This window comes from Lepisma saccharinum, chromosome 6 (assembly GCF_977018435.1).
Source record: "Lepisma saccharinum chromosome 6, izLepSacc3.1, whole genome shotgun sequence".
Classification (NCBI taxonomy): Eukaryota; Metazoa; Arthropoda; class Insecta; order Zygentoma; family Lepismatidae; genus Lepisma; species Lepisma saccharinum.
The window spans coordinates 62,013,916-62,035,657 of record NC_139234.1 but is presented as its reverse complement, the minus strand read 5'-3'; the positions used below and the strand labels follow the sequence as shown (position 1 = coordinate 62,035,657).

General features: G+C 38.1%; 1 protein-coding gene across 3 annotated transcripts in view; it reads right to left on the bottom strand.

The window, feature by feature from the left end:
• The window catches only part of LOC145988819 (uncharacterized), a 35,731-nt gene extending 14,821 nt beyond the window's left edge, over positions 1-20,910 (bottom strand). For all 3 annotated transcript variants that reach the window (XM_083124028.1, XM_083124029.1, XM_083124027.1), the window contains exon 1: positions 20,790-20,910. The gene's annotated coding sequence lies outside the window, so the exon portion shown is untranslated. The remainder of the gene's footprint in view (positions 1-20,789) is intronic.
• Between the last annotated feature and the right edge of the window lie 832 nt (positions 20,911-21,742).

The following is a 21,742-nucleotide window of genomic DNA, read 5'->3' as shown; positions in this document are numbered from 1 at the left end:
TTTAGCTGTGAGAAAGGTATGTTCACGTTGGATCCCACACAATTTGATAAAAACTCAAAAAGACGCTCGCGTCAATTGGTGCAAACAAATGCTCAATAAATACAATCGTGGTGCTTCAAAAGACGTATATAAGATTGTAACAGGTGACGAATCATGGATATATGCATATGAGTCGGAATGTAAACAGCAGTCGACTGTATGGGTGTTTCAAGATGAACCCAATCCAACAAAAGTTGTTCGCGCTCGAAGCACATCGAAACAAATGGTCGCCTGTTTTTTCGGGAAAACTGGTCATGTGGCAACTGTGCCTTTAGAGGAACATAGAACGGTCAACTCTGAATGGTACACAACAATTTGTTTGACAGAGTCTTCGGTCAAATACGGAAAACAAACAAACGCCGTCGGATCATTCTTCAACAAGACAATGCCAGCTGTCACACATATTGTCTAACAACCGACTTTATGAACAGTCAAAAAATCGAATTGATGGGTCATCCGCCATACAGTCTTGATTTGGCACCCAATGACTTCTTCTTGTTCCCAAATGTCAAGAATAAATTGCGTGGACAACAATTTTCGTCGGCGGAAGAAAACCATATTATGGAGGTGTCTCAAGAAGATTGGAAAAACTGCTTTGACAAATGGTTCGAACGAATGCAAAAGTGTATTGACCATAAAGGAGAATACTTCGAAAAACAATAAAGCAGTTTTCAATGCCAAATTCCTGTTTTTTCATTGTTAGGCTCAAAATATAAATAGCGACCCTCGTAGTATGGACTCTAGCCAACAGATGACACAGGTTGTACTCTTTCTGTTCCTTATCAAGCCAAATACTTTGATGTAAACAGATAATTGTGTTGTATTCACGTAGTAGTGCTAGTAGGAAAATCACAGAGAGAAGGCATGTAAGTGACAAAGATTTCTGAAGACTGAATTTAGTCTAAATGGAACGATGCATTTTATAATGAAATAAAGTGAACAAAGGACTGCATGGTTTGCAGCAGAAGAAATTAGAAAGGTGGAAGGACACACACTATATTCTACTGTCACAGGAAACCTGGACTTCATCCTGGAGATTGCTTCAAGAAGTATTACACTAAAACAAAATTATAATAAAAAACACAGCAATTATTTATTCTAAAAGAGATAATAAAATCATGAGGTGAATTCAAAATTAAGTTTTTCTCCATTAAAACCGTACGATAATAATCCACAAGGAACGTTGCAAGGCACATGTGCTGAAAACATGATCTGCCATGTTGATATGCCACTGTTTAGAAGTTGGCTTGTCATCTGCCCTTCAAGTGATCAGTTGACCACAGTTTAGTTCGGAGCCTATGAAGAGTGAACATGTACAGCAATTACAATTAGTAGAGACTTAAATACAGAAATATTGGAAGGAGGAGGAACAGTGACAGAGAATGCTTTGATTTGTAATGATTTTTCTGCTTCTAAATATTTCTGTTGTCAAGACATATTAGGCAAATAGAACAAGGTTGCTTGCAGAGTTTGAAGTGGAAAATGTTAGTTGGGGCAATGACTGGATGAGCCTCGAGTGTAACTTGGGGGGCAGGGAGGATACTCCTATGGTTTAACATGGTAATAATGAGAAAGCTGGGAGATAACTGGGGGACACCATCCCCCTCATTTTGAGCATTGGTTATTTTAATTAAATTTGTTGGATTTAAATTTTATAATTAAAAAATCTTAAAATCACTTTTGAATTGAAGAATGTAGAAATAATTTATAGATTAATGTATAAAAACAATTTGTAGAACTCCTAATGACTTTCGTTTTAAGTCCACTTTATGCACTTACAGGCTAATCGAGACTGGACCTTCTGTTTATAAAGTGGGATCCAATTGACTATATGACCATGCATCGAGATCAAAACCTCTTACTTACAAGGCGATGACATTACCAGTGCGCCATCAGGAGGCTTACTTGGCCCTCAGACAGGGACAGCAACAGGGGTGGGCACGTGCCCACCCAATCAAATTCAATAAATATATACAATTACGAAATGTAAATAGTTCTGTAAGTATAGGCTGGTCCTCACTCCATGCATATTTTACTTGTGAATATTGTTGATACTAGAAAGTTCACAAGCTTCATCCCATAACAAGCTTTGATGTCATTTGGCGAAACTTTTGTCTAGTAAGTTTATGAAAATTTGAGCAAATATCCTGTTGAAGGAAATCAATTTAAGCTTTTCTTTCTTCTTTCTTAATTTTGTCATTGGAAAGTTAAAGGAACTCTCAAAAATGTGATCTAATGAACACTGCTATGATTAGAAGCAATCAACAGACTTAGTAAGTTTTATGGGATACTCACAATTATAAGGTTTATGATCAAGAGTTAATCAGAGTTTTGGACGATTTGCGGGGTTGCAGCTCCTAGCCTTCAATGGGCAAAAATTGCTTCGAAAGCAGGCATATATTGAAGAAAAAAAGATATTTGGAATGTGGAAAAATATTAAAAAATATAACTAACCATCTGACATGACTTGGCTAAAGGTTATAGACTAACTGAAACTACAAGAGTTCTTGATGTTGTCAGCACCAGACTAGGGATGGCCAGATCCGGATCCTAGCAGATCCGATTGGTTCCGGATCCTTAGGATCCGGAATTTTCAGATCCGGATCCGGTACTTTCGGATCCGGATCCGATACTTTTGGATCTGGAATTTGCAGATCCGGATCCGTTTTGCCATCCCACATGCGCTTCTTTGGAAAGTAAGAATGTGCTTATAACATATTGTTACCTGCTAATTAGCCGCGGCTCGTGCATTATTTTCCTGGGGGTTCACCGAAGTCATATGACACATATTCAGTTTCCGCAAATACTTTCTTCGCGAAACAAAGGGATTGGTTTCATAGCAAAGTTTCATAATAATTATCATAAATTACTGTGACTGAAATAAAATTATTTGTGGATAATAAATAGTTTTACGTTGACATTAATTTTCATAAATTACTGTGACTGAAATGAAATTATATGTGGATAATAAATAGTTTTACGTTGACATTAATTTTCCAGGCGGGTGTGACTCCCTTTTTTCCTTCGGAAGTCCATGCCTGCAATTATAAAAGGAATATTCACAATGGTTCTACAATTATTAAAGGAAAATGGCAACCAATATCATGTGCGTACCAGATACCTGAGACCCTATCATTGAAACGCTACATTTTTTTTTATTTTTTCAAATTTGGAGTTGGTCCACCAGCACCGCTTTATCTCTAATTTTCTGTCAACAGCCGAGAAAATTTGTTTCCATTAATTGTATGCATTTTAGCGGTTATTTCTTACCTGTGCAGACGTCAACACCTACACTGCATCAAATGACGTAACATAGTCCATCCTTCGGAGCATCAATACTTTGCAACAACTATCCAAGCACTTCGAAAACTTACAAACTTGAAACATCGACACCGACAGGATTTGTCACGTCTTCCTTTCTTGTCTAAGATCGCGGCATTCTTTTACTTTCACATATCCGAAGTGTTTCCATCTTTAAGAAAAAAGTCTGAATACATGCTCGAATTATTTTAGTAATGTATTTCTTTTATTTTAATTCATCGCGTCTATTTCCAGCTTTCATTCATTTTTACTCATCCTTCTCTACTCATCCTTCTCTGCCCAATTTTACATTTATTTTACATTTTACATTTATGACAAGAAGTTCGGCAAAAAAATTATTCAACAGAGAAGATTGAATATGTAACGAATGCGCTTCAAACTTGAACCTCACAGGGTAACACTGGAAGGAAGGAACCAGCTGGGTCCCGCTTGTGGCGAGGACGGTGCCTTCTGGCTTCTGCTGTGGCTTCTGAGAGAGCACGAACTGCGCATGACCGTTGGTTGGAGATCGAGGTTCCTCAGTATCCTCTTCCATGTATTTTGCTCATATAGCTACCCCGAGCTTCTGCCTCTCACCCGAACCTTCACTATGGTAGGAGCTCTCCTGTGGGGGTTCAGCTGAGGGTCTGCACGAGGGCGGCCGACTTGCGGTTTCTCTTTCTCAGCAATATAATTTGCCGTGTTACGGACACAAATACATGACTTCTTGTGTTGAAATTTTAGCTAAAAATTGTCAAAAGGTAAAGACATTGTTTATTGTCCATTCTCAAGGTAAATGCCGTATATTATAAGTGGGGGTTCATTGATCCTGTGCGCTATAGGGCCAACCGCGCCTGCTGCTAATATACATATATATATAATATACATACATACACACACATATATAGTGTGGGTACCCGCGTGTGCGATTTGTACTTGTATTTACACTTACAAGGGAGGTCTAAGTCTCTCCCTCCGATCTCCATGAAACTTGCCAGGTGTATAGAGCCCCCCTCCCCCTTCAAATGTCAAGATGAGGAGAAATTGAAGTGGGGATCTGACCCCGAAACCACGTAAATATGGCATAGGAAGAAACAGGGGGCATAGGGCCTCTCTATACACCTGTCAAATTCCATGGAAATCGGAGGGGGACACAGGGGTCAGATGATCCCCACGTCAATTTGTACTCATCTTGATATTTGAGGCGGGTTTTGGCCCCTAAAACAGTGTTTTAGCTGAAACAAAAAAAAAAGTATTTCTTCCTTTGGGCCCCTCTATACACCTTCAAAGTTTCATGAAAATCGGAGGGGGACACAGGGGTCAGATCCTTACTTCAATTTGTCCTCATCTTTTCATTTGAGGGGATTTTGCTCCCTAAAACAGTTTTTATCTGAAACAAAAAAACACGTATTTCTTCCTTTGGGACCCTCTATACACCTACCACGTTTCATGGAAATCGGAAGGGAACACAGGGGTCAGATCGCCACTTCAATTTGTCCTCATCTTGACATTTGAGGGGAGGTTGCCCCCTACAACAGATTTTTAGCCCAAACAAAAAAAACATGTATTTCTTCATTTGGGTCCGTTTATACACACACCTGCCAAGTTTCATGGAAATCGGAGGGGGACACAGGGGTCAGATCACCACTTCAATTTGTCCTCATCTTGACAATTGAGTGGGTTTTGCCCTGTAAAACCGTCTTTTAGCTGAAACAAAAAAACACGTATTTCTTCCATTGGGCCCCACTATACACCTGCCAAGTTTCATGGAAATCGAAGGGGGACACATAGGTCAAATGCACACTTAAATTTGTCCTCATATTGACATTTGAGGGGGGGGGGGGTTGAACCCAAAAACAGTTTTTTAGCCGAAACAAAAAAACACGTATTTCTTCTTTGGGCCCGTTTATACACACACCTGTCAAGTATCATGGAAATCGGAGGGGGACACAGGGGTCAGATCCTCACTTCAATTTGTCCTCATCTTGACATTTGAGGGGGTTTGGCCCGTAAAACAGTTTTTTAGCTGAAACAAAAAAACACGTATTTCTTCCTTTGGGTCCCACTATTTGCCTGCCAAGTTTCATGGAAATCGGAGGGGGACACTTAGATAACCTCCCCTGTTAGTCTTACACTTTGTGTATAACACTGCATATATTATAATGTTTTATTTTAATTTGTAAAACTGTAACTGTAGAACAATTGTATAATTTTTGTATAACATTTCTATCTTGTTATATGTGTTAAAGGTTTCATCCTGGAATTGAATGTCTCACATTTATGTATGTTTTCATTTCCAATACATTCGAATGAATACATATTCGTTTCAATGGCATTTACAAAATCACCTCTGACATTTTATGTTAAACAAGTAACATTAATTTTGTGCACGAGTGTGTTAGCCGATGCGTAGCAAAGTATTTTAGGAACAACACTTGAAAATAATTCTTGTAGGACTAACTAATGAAAAATTTCTTTGTAATCGAAGATCATAATACATTTTAATGTGTGTTAATATTATAATGGGATTGAGATACGAAACTCTCGGATCTGGATCCAAAAAATCCAGAATTTTCGGACCTGGATCCGGAACTCTCGGATCCCGATCCAGATCTGGAAGTTTCGGATCCGGATCCAGATCCGAAACTTTCAGACCCAGATCCGGGTCCAAAATTTTCGGATCCGGAACTTTCAGACCCAGATCCGGAATTTTTGGATCCGGATCCAGATCCGTTTGGCCATCCCTACACCGGACCTCCACATAAATCTCAGCGTGGGTATGATCAAATTAATAAACAATAAAAAAATAAAACATCATCTTCTACTTGCTTTCTTCAGATACACACGAAATTATATTGACCTTTTCAATTGGGTCCACACTGCAATACCAGGAAAGAAGACATGCAGAATTTTATGTTTGATTAATTTTTTTAAAAAATTACTTTTCTTCACTTGCAATGATGATATGATGAAAGTGATGAATGGACTCACAAAAACACCCATGCTCAGACTGGAATTCAAACCAGGGACCCCTGCATCATAGCGCACAGAGATAACCACTCCGTGGCTAATTTGATGTGCCACTTTCTATTATATCACATTTTTTACGTAGCTGTCATTTTCAAATAATGCAATGTATTTAAAATAACAATTTTTAATTTGTTCTAATTAATAACGAGTAATCACAATCACTACCATAACGAGGTGGTTAAATTTTAATGTAACAGTTTTGTAGGTTTGGAAAAATCTATAGAATTACTGAATTGATATAATTAGTGGCTAGCACTATTTACAAGTTCTCTTCCAACATATAAATTTTCACTATCAGTTATGCAGTTCTTATGATTAACTTGCATGAATTTCAAGAAGAGGAAGACACGGGTGGAAGGAAACCTTGATTCGATTTTGAGGGTCTCTGAGACCTATAATGAGGCAGGCAATTTAAAGAAAAAATTGCAAATAATCCAGTAGTGATTTTTTTAAATCCACATGCTCAATTAGGCTAATTGTCACTAGATCTCCATTTTAAACTGTAGTCCTAATGAGTGTGCATTGGCCTTCCACTAGGAATCAAACACAGGACCACTTAATTATAAGGCGAGAGTGTTATGCGATTGGAGAGATGTTATACATAAATAACTCCTTCAACCGTATCATTTTGTCATAACATAAGATGCATCCATTTAAGAGGTGGATTACACTATTATTATAATTTGCCCATGGATGTCCACAGAATTTTTTCCAAGGAGGGGCAAGCATGGTAACTTGTTCCGGGGGGGGGGGAACGAGACATATTTCCCCCTTAATAGTGCTGCCCCCTCAAAGAAACACTGATTAAAATTGAAGCTCTCATGTTCCTACAACACCCACCCTTCCAATAATTAATATAAATTACTGTGAACAAAATGCAATATATGTGGGTAATGTATAAGTTTATGGTAAGATCCATTTTCCATGGGGCATCCCCCCGTCACCTTCTCCCCCTTCCAGATGCCCATGGATTGGCCTGAGATTTAAACTATTTCTTTCACATACGGACGAAGACATTTGAGACTTAGATGAAACCACGTTGTTGTTCGCAGAGTTCTCTCTTTTGATCAAAAATGAAGCATTGTGGAGTTGAAATTACTCTATTTGTGGAAAGTAATCAAGACAAGATTTGACTCATTGTTATATTTCAAGTCGATTTTCTGCTAGTTTTGACAATTGGTGATGGTGAGGTTGAATGGTAATTAGATGAACGTCATGAAAAATTCTGGCGCTGCCCCTGCCCTGATACTTTTTAACATTGTCAAAGGAAAAGCACAGGAACAAAATATATATATATATACTGCAACGTGAAACTCGAGCTCATACAAAAAACCTTTGCTTCACAATTATATTTTAATCGACAAAGGCAGCAAACATTACTTTATGTGAAAATATGTACAAAAAGAAAAAAAAACAGACCAGACCATGTTAAAAGTGGTAAATAGTGAAAGGGTGTAAATTACTGATATAACTGACCAAACAGACTGACTAATTACTGAGCAATTTAATTACACAAACAAGCACGGAGGCACAAAACACAAAAAGAAATATCTTGGCTGTGGTTACAGGCACCAGAGATTCATTTGCCTACAAGAATACAGTTTCCAGGATGCAGGCACGTATCCAGAGGGGGGGCTTAGGGGGCTCGAGCCCCCCCGAAAGTTTTAGGTTTACATTAGATAAAATGAGGTTTTTGATTTATTGTGGTGTGAAATAAAATAATGTGACAATAATTTAAGGAGAGAAATAATTATCGAGGCAAGACGGAGAATGTTCCGTAACCCTGTTATTGATAATAGCACGTATCCAAGATGGGGCACAGGGGGCTCGACCTTCTCCCCAGGAATTTTTTCAGTTTACGTTAGATAAAATTAGGTTTTTGGCTTCTTAAATAATGTGAAAATAATGTAAGGAGAGAAATAATTATCGAGGCAAGACAGAGCATGTTTTATACCCTGTTATTGTTAATGGCTCGAGCCCCCCCCCCCTCCCTCAGGAAATTTTTCAATTTACACTAGATAAAATTAGATTTTTGGCGTCTTGAATAATGTGAAGATAATAAATTTATAAATCTAGGCTCGAGCTTCCCTTCAGGAATTTTTTTCTGTTTACACTAGATGAAATTAGGATTTTGGCTTCTTGAATAATGTGATGATAATTTGGGAGAAATAATTATCGAGACAAGATGGAGAATGTTCTATAACCCTGTTATTGTTAATAGCACGTATCAAAACTGGGGTTGAGGGGGCTCGAGCCCCCCCAGGATTTTTTTTATTTTACACTAGATAAAATCAGGTTTTTGGCTTTTTAAATAATGTGACGATGATTTAAGGAGATAGACAATTATCGAGGCAAGACGGAGAATGTTCTATAACCCTGTTGTTGATAATATTGCACGTACACTTTTCTTACGCTTTCGGTGTTGTCGCAGCGCACTTGAGAAACTAATCACTGGAAGGCGGGAGAGGGTACGTTCTTGAATGAGAGAAGGAGTCAACTACTGGCGATATTAACGAATCGTTTTATCTGCGGAACGTTCTAGAATATAATGAGGATATAAATACGCGGATTCAAATTTTTGCGGTTGATCTGTACAAAGAATCGGTTAATGAGATTTCAGAGGTAAGTGTGACAATTCATACAGTCGATTGGTGATCAGATCAGTCAGCGTCCTCTGATTGCTTTATGAGATATAGTGATTCGAAAATGACATTGACGACAGCAGAACTTCCGGCGCCTCAGTGTAGTGGTAGTTCCGTTCGAGGGCCGAAGAGATCAAAGGCCTCTCTCTAAAGTGAATATTTCAGCAGTACCGGATATTGGAATGGTTTATTAAAACAGAAATAAACTGCATAGATCAACTGAAAAGCAAAGTTTTGAGTGATGATTTAGTTTTGCCAGAACTAAATTTCGTATATGCAGTCCGAGAATTTCATGGTATAAAAAAAAATACTTTTCTTTAAGCCTACTGGGTTCGAAACAAATTCAAACACTTAACTACCATAAAGAGACAGCCGAAAATTTTATGAATGCCGAGAAGAGAAAGCAAGAAGATGTTGCATATGTAAACATTTTAGACGGAAATTACAGGCTCTACCAGGACCCAAATCAGGGCTCTACCAACCGAACCACCTAGCCATCCTTGACTTCAACCGATTTTTCGTTAAAATGTCGACATAGTATTATACATGTCCTGTGTATATCAAATCATAAGGTGTTGCCTGTATAGTGAAGAAGCACAGAAAATATAGGAGAGAAGAAAACTGAGGAGCATTATCACCGGTTGAGGATAATTTTTTGTGGTCAACAAGAGCTACTACTTCGAGGTGACAATGACAGTGGCCTAATAAGAGAGATTTCACACCGTGTCGCCTGAACGTTAGGTTTGTGCGGACTTTTGTGTCACTACGGTGTGAAACGTTGCTGTTGATTGGCCCATTCCAATCGACATGTATCGCGTGTCCCTTCGGTCTGAAACCTTCCTATCTTGAAAATCCAAGTCACAAGGATGAAAAATTAGGGCCTTGTTAAGGTTAGGTGTGAAGGCAGGCAGACGACAGCACCCTAAAGGATCATATCCAAATCCAGGAAGAACTCATCTTACTTCAATCTCCAATACGATGATAAAAACTTCTGGTGAGTTGATTTTAAAAAATGTGTCCGAGATAAAGAGAGGCGTGTCTTTGACGTTCCTCTTTTTTTTTTAAAGGAATACTGGGTCAAATGGGGTTATTACCTCACCAAACCTCCCTTCGGCACGTCACTGGAGATAAATGAGTAAGCATTTGATCATACTGGGAGACGAAACATTAGATGTGTTGGGAACGGAAGGGTTTTCACTGTGCATTAATTGTTTCGTAATCCACCTGTATTCGAGAAGACTTCCTTTGTTTCGTGCCGATACATGACAAAACAGCGGAAACTGTGACAGGCATTTTTGAACACTTGTGAGTGCTAAGGCCTGAATCTGAACAATTTGGTGGGTTTCGGCTTTTATAAGAGCTGCATACATGGGTGGACAAGACACTTTAGTGGTGTTCAGGCTCGAATCAGAGAGAAATATTCGAGAGCTGTCTGCGTTCAGTTCGCAACCCACAATTTGAATCTCCTGTTGTCGTCGAGTTGATTGTCCATCCCGTGCATGTGTATCAGCTTCGTAAAAACACTCAAAGACACCATAGATGTTTTTATACCTGATGAGAAGAAATGGACAAACCCACATACTGAGATGGTTCCGGCACACAATATTAATGCATGGAAACAGAGAAGTCGAGTGGTAAAAAATGTTCAGATTTCACGTTCTGATTAAAACGATAGCCTTACAGTGGCAACGATTTAAGGGATAGTTGCTCCCCATTTTTTTTTCTTTTTGCCTCAACATTATGACCTCTTAATATTAAGCCTTGGCTACCAAGAGAAAGTAAACTTTCCTTGCAACGCCCTCCGCACCCCCCCCCCCTGTATTGGAACCCAATTGCCACCTCTTGTCTTAAACACACAATTGTGAGGTTCTTACTATACCCCTTAAAAAATGGTGTTGAGCCCCCCCCCCCAAAGGAATTCCTGGATACATGCCTGCCAGGATGTACTATTCACGAGGGAATTTGACATTTGAGTGTGTTCAAAAAGGTCACACTTATAGCACAAATAATCAGTGAAAAAGATACGAATTACTGGATAAGATGATTATATTTGATGAATTCCTTGCTTTCAAATCGCTTTCTACACGAGGTAAGACAGAGATCTCGAATGAAAGAGAGAGAAAAACAGAGAGGGGCAGAATAAATGTTAGTCAAACTCACAAATAGCCTTACGTTTGTACTGCCCACCCTAATTTATCAATATACAGCTTTTGCCCACCCGGTCGAAAAATTCTGGCACTGCCCCTGCCCTGATACTTTTAAACATTTTCAAAGGAAAACCACAGGAACAAAATATATTTATATACTGCAACGTGAAACTCGAGCTCATACAAAAAACCATTGCTTCACAATTATATTTTAATCGACAAAGACAGCAAACATTACTTTATGTGAAAATATGTACAAAAAGAAAAAAAAACAGACCATGTTAAAAGTGGTAAATAGTGAAAGGGTCAAAATTACTGATATAACTGACCAAACAGACTGACTAATTACTGAGCAATTTAATTACAGCTCAGTGCTGGCCTCCATGGCAGAGTGGTTAGCACAGCATACTAAGGGTCCTGGATTTAGATCCCAGCTTGGACATGGATGTTCTTTGTGCGTGTCCCTTCATCACAGACAATACACTCCACTGTATATATCACTAATAACAAACCACTATTTTTTTTTCTGGCATAAACTTGAAGTATGTGTGCATTAAAGGACAGATGTATTATGAACAAAACAACCCAAGTTCTAAAAACAATAACTCACCACTAAATTAAAAAGGAACTGTCATTTACTTTAACATTTTTTTTTCTTTTTTGCATGCTCAACACATGCCCCCCCCCCTTTTCACATACACACTCTCATGTTTTGAAAATATTTCACGATTACATTAAGCAATGGCACATTTATTATATAGTTTGTGCACAGAAAGTTATTTAAAATTGTATCGTTCAGGAGACAAAAGAAGCAAAAATACATTCCCACATACTGCGGATTTGCTCATTGTGTGTAATGAAAAGATTAATACATAAAATCTGCTGCAAACTTAACCTGTTGCGGAGCTTAGTACATTATCACATTCTGACTGTAGTCAGAAAAATGGAGATGAGATTAAAAATGTCTCCCCTCCAGGGAACACCACTTTAAAGTAGCACTGACCGTGCGGGCGGAGGGGATTGTGTGCTTTGTTGAGGCTGAGAGTTATGCCAGTGGTAGAATCTACCGGCAGGGTCACCCATGCTGGACAGGTCTCAGAAGAGAAGCCAGACTAAGGTGTTCTACAACGTCCCATCTTTACCATATCCTATCCTAATATTCCTTCCTAGTCCCAAATACTGCTGGCTTGTACAGTCCGGCCAAGGAAGACGAAACTACCTGGAAAGGACGATTCCAAATGCGAGAGGGGAAGCAGGGAGATGCACTTCCCAAAACTACGCTATGGTATTTCATTTAGATGTGTTCGCTTGTTGTGTTTATTACCGCTTGCTGTGCTTATTATCGTTTGCTGTGTTTATTATCGCATGTTGTGTTGTGTTTGTGATTTGTGATGGCTCTTGCAATTCGCAAGAAACCGTTTTGAAATGGCATGAAGAAAATTGGGACGTTTCGGCCTCCTGTTGCACATTCTACAAAACACCTTCGTTATACTAGAAAATATCACAAACCATTCAGTTACTACATTTATATTTATAATACTATATACAATAATACTATTATTAGTTAATACTATCCTGATTAATCCTGTGTACATTTGTGCTAATTAAAATATTTACTAAGGAGATCAATTTAATTGAATGATCTAAAATAAAGCTACTGGTTTACAAACAAGTATATCTACTAATGTGACGTTTTGAATACTGTCCTGATATGTTCTGTTTGCTGATATAGTATATGCATGGCTTTAATTTCGTTCTGAACCCTTACATAATTCGTAAATATCTCTCTATGTATTTTGGCGGTGATGTTACTGCGCTAAGACTTTATTGTTGTTTCCACACCAGACGATTTTCAAGGAACCCGCTTCCTGCCGAAAGTGCAGTCACCCCTATTTAGCCACTGAACACGTCCGTTTGGCGCATGCGCACTTCCGTCCATGGTCTCGGCTAAGGCAGCCAGACAGTAGTCATAGAGGGAGAAGGCTAAGGGAAGAAAACCCTAACAGAAAATTACCTGGTCCTCCAGGTTGGGGGTTGGCGTGAGGCTGACAACCTTATCCGGAAAAAATCAATCGTTCAGAAACCACAACTTGTGCCTCAGAAAGTGGATAAACATGATGACAGACCAGCTAAACGGATAACGGACATGAATATGGCCACGTGGAATATAAAGACAATGCTAGCCCCAGGAAAGATGCAGGAGGTAGCACAAGAAATGGTATACAGATAGCAGCAGTACAGGAAATTAGATGAGTTGGAATGGGTAGAGTAGACAAAAAAGACTTCACAATGTTTTATAGTGGAACAGAACAAAGGACAGGGCAGAGAGGTACAGGCTTCATAATAACTAAGGAAGCAAGAAAAAGTATACTGCAGTTTGTGCCAGTATGTGATAGAATAATCAAGCTCAGAGTTAAAGGATCATTCAGAAACATAACAATTATAACAGTGTATGCACCTACAGAAGACAAAGGTGATCAAGAGAAAGAAGAATATAATGATAAGCTGGAGGAAACATTAGAAGAAACACCGAGATATGATTCAATTATTATCATGGGAGATTTTAATACACAAATTGGCAAGGAGGATAGGAGAAAAGGAATATGTGGAGTCTATACCTTACATAGAGAAAGCAATAATAATGGCAATCTACTCTATCAGTTTGCAATTAGAAACAAAATGATAATAAAAAGCACGTGTTTCCCACATAAAGATATACATTTGGGGACCTGGAGATCCCCAGATGGAACAACAACAAACCAAATCGACCATGTTTTGGTAGGTCACAGATATTCCTCCTCAATCACAGATATTAGAAGTTGCAGAGGACCTAACTGTGACTCTGACCACTTTCTTTTGAAAGTAAAAGTTCGAGAGAGAATAAGAACAACACAACAGACAGAAAAACTAAAAAGAATAAAATGGAATATGCAGAAATGGAAAAAATAAGAAATCAAACAAAGATACCAAGATGCAATAGCTCAAAAAACACAAAGTTGGACAGCAGAGGAGAGGAGCTCAACCGAAAAACACTGGGAGAAAATACAAGGAACTCTAAAAGAAGTAGCAGAAGAAATAATAGGAGAAGATAAACAAGTAGGGGAAAAAATGTGGTTAGATGAGGATTGTGAGAAAGTAATAAAGGAAAAGAACAAAGCTAGACAAAAAATGATACAAAGAAAAACGAGAGGAAATGTCGAAAGGTACCGAGAAAAAAGGAATATAGCTAATAAAACATGCAAACAGAAAAAGAAGGAGATAATGAAGAAACAGCTGATGGAGATAGATGACTTGAGTAGACAAAATGAAACAAGAAAAGTAGATACCGCAATCAAAAAAGTAAATAAAGGATACCAACCAAAGGAAATTGGCTATAAGGATAAAAACGGAGTAGTGATAGGAGATCAGCATAGAAAATTAGAGAGATGGGCAGAATATTATCAAGAACAACTAGGAAAAGAAGAGGAACTAGTGGGAACAACATGAATGGATGGATACAATGAGGGAAGCATTGAAGACCCACCAACAATGGAAGAGATAGAAATAGCAATTAGAAAAGCGAAAAATAACAAAGCACCAGGAGAAGACGGTATAATAATAGAAATGCTAAAGATGGCAGGACTGACAATGAAAATTGAAATCCATAAACTCCTGGAACGGATCTGGAAAGAAGGACAAATGCCGGAAGGATGGAAAGTTGGAATAATATGCCCAATACACAAAAAAGGGGATCGAACGGAATGTAGTAACTATAGACCAATAATCCTGCTAAATGTGGTGTACAAAGTCCTTACCAGTATTATTAATGAAAGACTGAAGAAATATACTGAAGCTATAGTAGGAGAATATCAATGTGGATTTAGACCAGGCAGGGGTACAACAGATCAATTATTCGTTATACAATTGAAATAGACCTCCTAATTCTATTCATTGGCTACAAAAGAGCATTTGATAGTATAAGGAGACCCGAACTGAGTAGAGCTATGCAAGAATTAAAAATCCCCATCAAGTTAATAAATTTAATAGAAATGACAATGAAACAGACCAGAGCAAAAGTGAAAATAGGGAATGAAACAAGTAGAGAATTTCCATATTACAGAGGAGTCAAACAAGGAGATGGACTGTCAACCACACTCTTCATACTAGCATTACACGTGGCCATTCAAAAGGTAGATAAGAGAGGATCAATTTTTACAAAGAGCACTCAAATATGCGCATATGCAGATGACATTGCAATAATAGCACGAACAGGAAACGATTTAAAGAAAACATACCAGAGATTAGAAGAAACTGCAAATAGGTTAGGACTAGAAACAAATGTCAATAAAACAAAGTACATGATTGTTACCCAAAAACCTGACAAATATAGAGAGGAAAGAATAGAAATAAATGGGAAGGAATTTGAAAGAGTCAGGTCTTTCCAATACTTAGGGCTGATCATAAATGAACAAAATAAAAAAGATAGCATGATAAAGGAAAGGATATACATGGGGAATAGAGCATATTATGCAAACATGCAATTATTAAAGAGCAAACTAATAAACAGGAATCTCAAAATTACCATATATAAAATGTTAATAAGACCTATAATAACATATGGTTCAGAGACATGGGTAATTAATAAGACAGAAGAGGAAGCATTGCGCAGATTTGAGAGGAGGGTGATACGCAAAATATATGGACCGGTTAATGAAAATAATTTCTGGAGAATAAGAACTAATTAAGAAATTAACCATATACTAGGGAAAGAGGATATTGTGAGATTTATTAAATCACAAAGAATGCGGTGGCTGGGTCACATACAGAGAATGGGAAAGGATAGAATGCAAAGGAAATTGATGCAAGAAAAATCTATTCAACAAGAAGAAGAGGAAGACCAATGACAAGATGGCTAGATGGTGTCCTGGAAGATTTGCATCACATGAAGGTGAAAAGATGGTGGGAGATTGCAGAGGACAGGAATAGATGGAGGCACATAGTTGAGGAGGCCAAAGCCCATGAGGAGCTGTAGCGCCATGTGGTAAGGTAAGGTAAGGTAAGGAAAAATCTATAGAATTACTGAATTGATATAATTAGTGGCTAGCACTATTTACAAGTTCTCTTCCAACATATAAATTTTCACTATCAGTTATGCAGTTCTTATGATTAACTTGCATGAATTTCAAGAAGAGGAAGACAGGGGTGGAAGGAAACCTTGATTCGATTTTGAGGGCCTCGGAAACCTATAATGAGGCAGGCAATTTAAAGAAAAAATTGCAAATAATCCAGTAGTGATTTTTTTAAATCCACATGCTCAATTAGGCTAATTGTCACTAGATCTCCATTTTAAACTGTAGTCCTAATGAGTGTGCATTGGCCTTCCACTAGGAATCAAACACAGGACCACTTAATTATAAGGCGAGAGTGTTATGCGATTGGAGAGATGTTATACATAAATAACTCCTTCAACCGTATCATTTTGTCATAACATAAGATGCATCCATTTAAGAGGTGGATTACACTACTATTATGATTGGCCCATGGATGTCCACAGAATTTTTTCCAAGGAGGAGCAAGCATAGTAATTTGTTCCAGGGGGGGGGGGGGGAACGAGACATATTTCCCCCTTAATAGTGCTGCCCCCTCAAAGAAACACTGATTAAAATTGAAGCTCTCATGTTCCTACAACACCCACCCTTCCAATAATTAATATAAATTACTGTGAACAAAATGCAATATATGTGGGTAATGTATAAGTTTATGGTAAGATCCATTTTCCATGGGGGCATCCCCCCCATCACCTTCTCCCCCTTCCAGATGCCCATGGATTGGCCTGAGATTTAAACTATTTCTTTCACATACGAACAAAGACATTTGAGACTTAGATGAAACCACGTTGTTGTTCGCGGAGTTCTCTCTTTTGATCAAAAATGAAGCATTGTGGAGTTGAAATTACTCTATTTGTGGAAAGTAATCAAGACAAGATTTGACTCATTGTTATATTTCAAGTCGATTTTCTGCTAGTTTTGACAATTGGTGATGGTGAGGTTGAATGGTAATTAGATGAACGTCATGAAAAATTCTGGCACTGCCCCTGCCCTGATACTTTTTAACATTGTCAAAGGAAAAACACAGGAACAAAATATATATATATATATATATACTGCAATGTGAAACTCGAGCTCATACAAAAAACCTTTGCTTCACAATTATATTTTAATCGACAAAGGCAGCAAAAATTACTTTATGTGAAAATATGTACAAAAAGAAAAAAAAACAGACCATGTTAAAAGTGGTCAATAGTGAAAGGGTGTAAATTACTGATATAACTGACCAAACAGACTGACTAATTACTGAGCAATTTAATTACAGCTCAGTGCTGGCCTCCATGGCAGAGTGGTTAGCACAGCATACCAAGGGTCCTGGATTTAGATCCCAGCTTGAACATGGATGTTCTTTGTGCGTGTCCCTTCATCACAGACAATACACTCCACTGTATATATCACTAATAACAAACCACTATTTTTTTTTCTGGCATAAACTTGAAGTATGTGTGCATTAAAGGACAGATGTATTATGAACAAAACAACCCAAGTTCTAAAAACAATAACTCACCACTAAATTAAAAAGGAACTGTCATTTACTTTAACATTTTTTTTTCTCTTTTTGCATGCTCAACACATGTCCCCCCCCCCCCTTCACATACACACTCTCATGTTTTGAAAATATTTCACGATTACATTTAAGCAATGGCACGTTTATTATATAGTTTGCACACAGAAAGATATTTTAAAATTGTATCGTCCAGGAGACAAAAGAAGCAAAAATACATTCCCACATACTGCGGATTTGCTCAATGTGTGTAATGAAAAGATTAATACATAAAATCTGCTGCAAACTTAACCTGTTGCGGAGCTTTGTACATTATCACATTCTGACTGTAATCAGAAAAATGGAGATGAGATTAAAAATGTCTAGTAGACTTCAGTGGCGTACCCAAAGGGTGGTTTTCCCAGTATTCCTAAAAGAAAAAGAACGTCAAAGGTAGGAAAATATGACAAAATCAGAGGTGACTACCAAAAAAAGGTATACTTAATGCCTCCCTTAAGAACATCCTGGGGTCGCCTCTGGTAGACCTACACAAGCTATTATTTGAAACTGCTCACGAAAAATGTTCAAAGAACACACTGCAAGGGACGTACTTCCACATCCAATGTGCCGGTTCATAACATAGTGCAATGTACAGGGAAGAGCTTATCTTATTTAAATCTTTATATTTAGACTTCCATGGCTACCCTCCGAGTTTTGTTTACATTAATCATTCTTCAGTACAATGCACCTATATAAATCATAATCTTCCTGGTTGTAAAATTTTATGTAATGGGAAGACATCTTGCACTTATTCTCAAACTACAATTTTCTACATCTTGAAACTAATTACAAAATAGCTTCATCATATGTCGACAGATCCATCCACAGGATAGAAAATTGCTAATTTTTGTGTGTGTACCGGTACACTTCAACACTGCTACAATTAGAAGACCTCCCGGCTAGACTCTACTTTACGTCCTTATTGCCTTTTGGTGGTAACCGATGGGAGTTAACAACACTGCAGACTCATCTTTGTGTCCGCTTTGTGAATGCGTGTGCTTTGCTCGTTTGCGTTCTGCGTGGTGATTGCTTCTTTGCGTTCGCGGTGCGTTGTGCGTGTGTATGGTGCATGAAGAAGAACAGGTTCCAAAAACTTGTAGATAGTGTAAACTACGTTTATCCTCAGTAATAATTTAGTGCATCGTTCAAAACCGTGCTTGCAGACAGCCGGCATCTCTTCGGGTAAGTACTTTTTTCTTTTTACACTTTCTGTTCACGATAGCCCCACTAACCATTCACGTTAGCCCCAAAAACCATGTATGGGTAGCCCCACAAACCATTCTCGTTAGCTCCAAAAACCAGGCACGGGTGGCCCCACGAACCATTCACGGGGAGGAGGTATGCCTACGAGGTAGGTTAGGCCTGTTAGGTTAGTTCCATTAGCACTCATTTCACACCTAAATATGTGCTTCATCATTGAAAAATTTCCTCATTACGTTCAATTACACATATCCGGACAACATGTTTTTTATCGATTTCGAAGCGAATTTACAATATAGAAAGTCTCCAATTTTGTTAATTTTCGGTATACTAACTAATTTTGACCTCCTAATCATGAATCTGTTGAAAAAAACCGGGGGTCACGTCTGAAAATTTGAAAGAAAGCCGATTGATTTTTTTATATATATAGGTGTATATGCGTAGTTTTAAGAACAAAAATGTAATCTCCTGTCATTGTGTCCAACCACGCCGTTGTCTTACAAGAAAATGATTTATGATGTTCAATTCTAGTACGATCCCTATTTTTTCGATGAATTTAGGGGTGAAATGAGTGCTAATGAAAGCTAACCTAACCTCGTGTGAATGGTTCGTGGGGCTACCCGTGGATGGTTTTTGGGGCTAACATCAATGGTTTGTGGGGCCAGCCGTGGATGGTTTTTGGCACTAACGAACAATTTTTCATCAAAATGTACAATTTCCAGATGTGACCCCCAGTTTTTACTACAGATTCGTGATTAGGAGGCCAAAATTAGTTAGTATACAGAAAATTAACGAAATTGGAGACTTTCTCTATATTGTAAATTCTTACCTCGATTTCCTCCTCCGGCTAATTTTTCCTCTCCTTGGGATTCATGTTGTTGAATTCCTTATACAACAACCTTTCCAACGATATATGAGACGTATTCCTTAGGAAAAGGACATAAAGTAGAGTCTTACCAACCTCCCAACTGCTAGAATCAAGGCCTGTTGAAGAATCCAAATTTTCGAACGCATTTGAAATACCAGGTAGTTTTTTCATTTTCATTCGCACTACTAAATTTTGGGCCGTTTACCCACTGTAACCCGTCGAGAATTACGTCGACGTTTTTTAATCGACAGATTTCAATATTTTACGTAATGTAGAAGTGGTTCCAGCGTTAGGAAAGCACAAATAATTTAGATGTTTGATCCCACAGAATGGCCCACGTAAGTTAAAACCTGCAATTTCGGAGTACTTTCACCTCTTTTTGTTAGTAAAAACTGTTCATGTACACTTAAATAACGAAAGGACACGTCGAACATAAATATCAATATCCAACCTAACAATCCTAACCTAACCTAACCTTGCTGCTGTTGTGGAAAGTATTTTTGGGTGTTATATTCACTTGCGTGAAGCCTTCTAACTATTTGCTTCACAGTAAAGTAGGATGCTAAGGAAACAGACCTACTTTACTTCACAACAAATTTCTGAGAGCTTCAATAAACTGAAAACGTTCATACACAACAAAATCTTGAAAACCATGCAAGGTATTTCACTTTCTACATGGGGTACAGAGGGTCAAGGATACCCACTCGTCTTGCAGACATATGTTTACAGATTTTTGATAACATGAAGTATGTATGTTGCTTTACATCCAGTATGAAACTGATTCATTAATACGCCATACCACCATACAGTAATTGTAAGTGTTGGTGCTATTGTCCTAGTGTAGGCGTGCCGTAACTTCACGAGCTAAGTTCGATCCACATTATCCAACTCATTCATTGTTCAACGTCCTAATACATGTAAGTGCAAACTTACCGTGTATATAATAGTAGATATCTGAAAATTTGGAAAATAAAGATTATCTTAGGTAAAATTATCAACTCCGTCGTTGATTGGTTCTCCGATGCTCACTGAAGTTTTCGTAACCAAACGTAACGTAACTGTGAAACGAAAGAATCACTGTGGCCAGCTGAAGCATATAGGCTTCCAACGCGAAATTTCACCATTCCACCATTTAACATCACATCACCATTTTAGTTGCATTCACGGGTAGAACAACAGAGGGTGCGTTCCGAACAAAGTTGGCAAAATTTGTGTTTTTTTAAAAAGAACAAAACAAACTCTTTTTTTGTTTATAACATGTTTTTTTCGTTTTAAACCTAGTTTTAAACATGAGTTAAAAAACATGTTTTAAACAAAAGAAAGTCAACCTTTTCCCAGTAAATTATAGTAAAGGTCGTTAAAGAAAAAATATTCATTTTTATGAGTATTCAGAGTTCCAGACATTTACAATGCAGAAAACGTCGAGAATTGACGACTTTTTAAAATGACCATTCGGTATTTCCCGACTGCTTGGGATCCCGAAAAGTCAAAAAGTCATTTCCCGAAGTCGGGATCGGGACGGGATTTTTTTTTCCCGATCCCGGTTCCGCTTGCTTGAACAAAAGTTGGGGTAATAACCCCCTTTTTCCTCCACTGCTTTCTACAGTAAAGCACGGGTCTTTCTTGTCGCACAACAGTTTGGCTACCTTGTGCATACGTAGCTAGCCTGCCTAACCTAACAACGTAGGCATTTAGCCTAAAATTTAAAAGCTTTCTCCTGTTTCGTCAGTACATAAGGTTGATCAAATGTTATCCGATAAGTGAGACCCATAAAACACGGATTAATTGACACTGACCGCGCTTTCCACATTTCACCAGCGTGCATCAGACTGGTACACCAAAAATGACGTCAATTTCGGTGAAATTCGGAAAGCTTCATGCTGCAG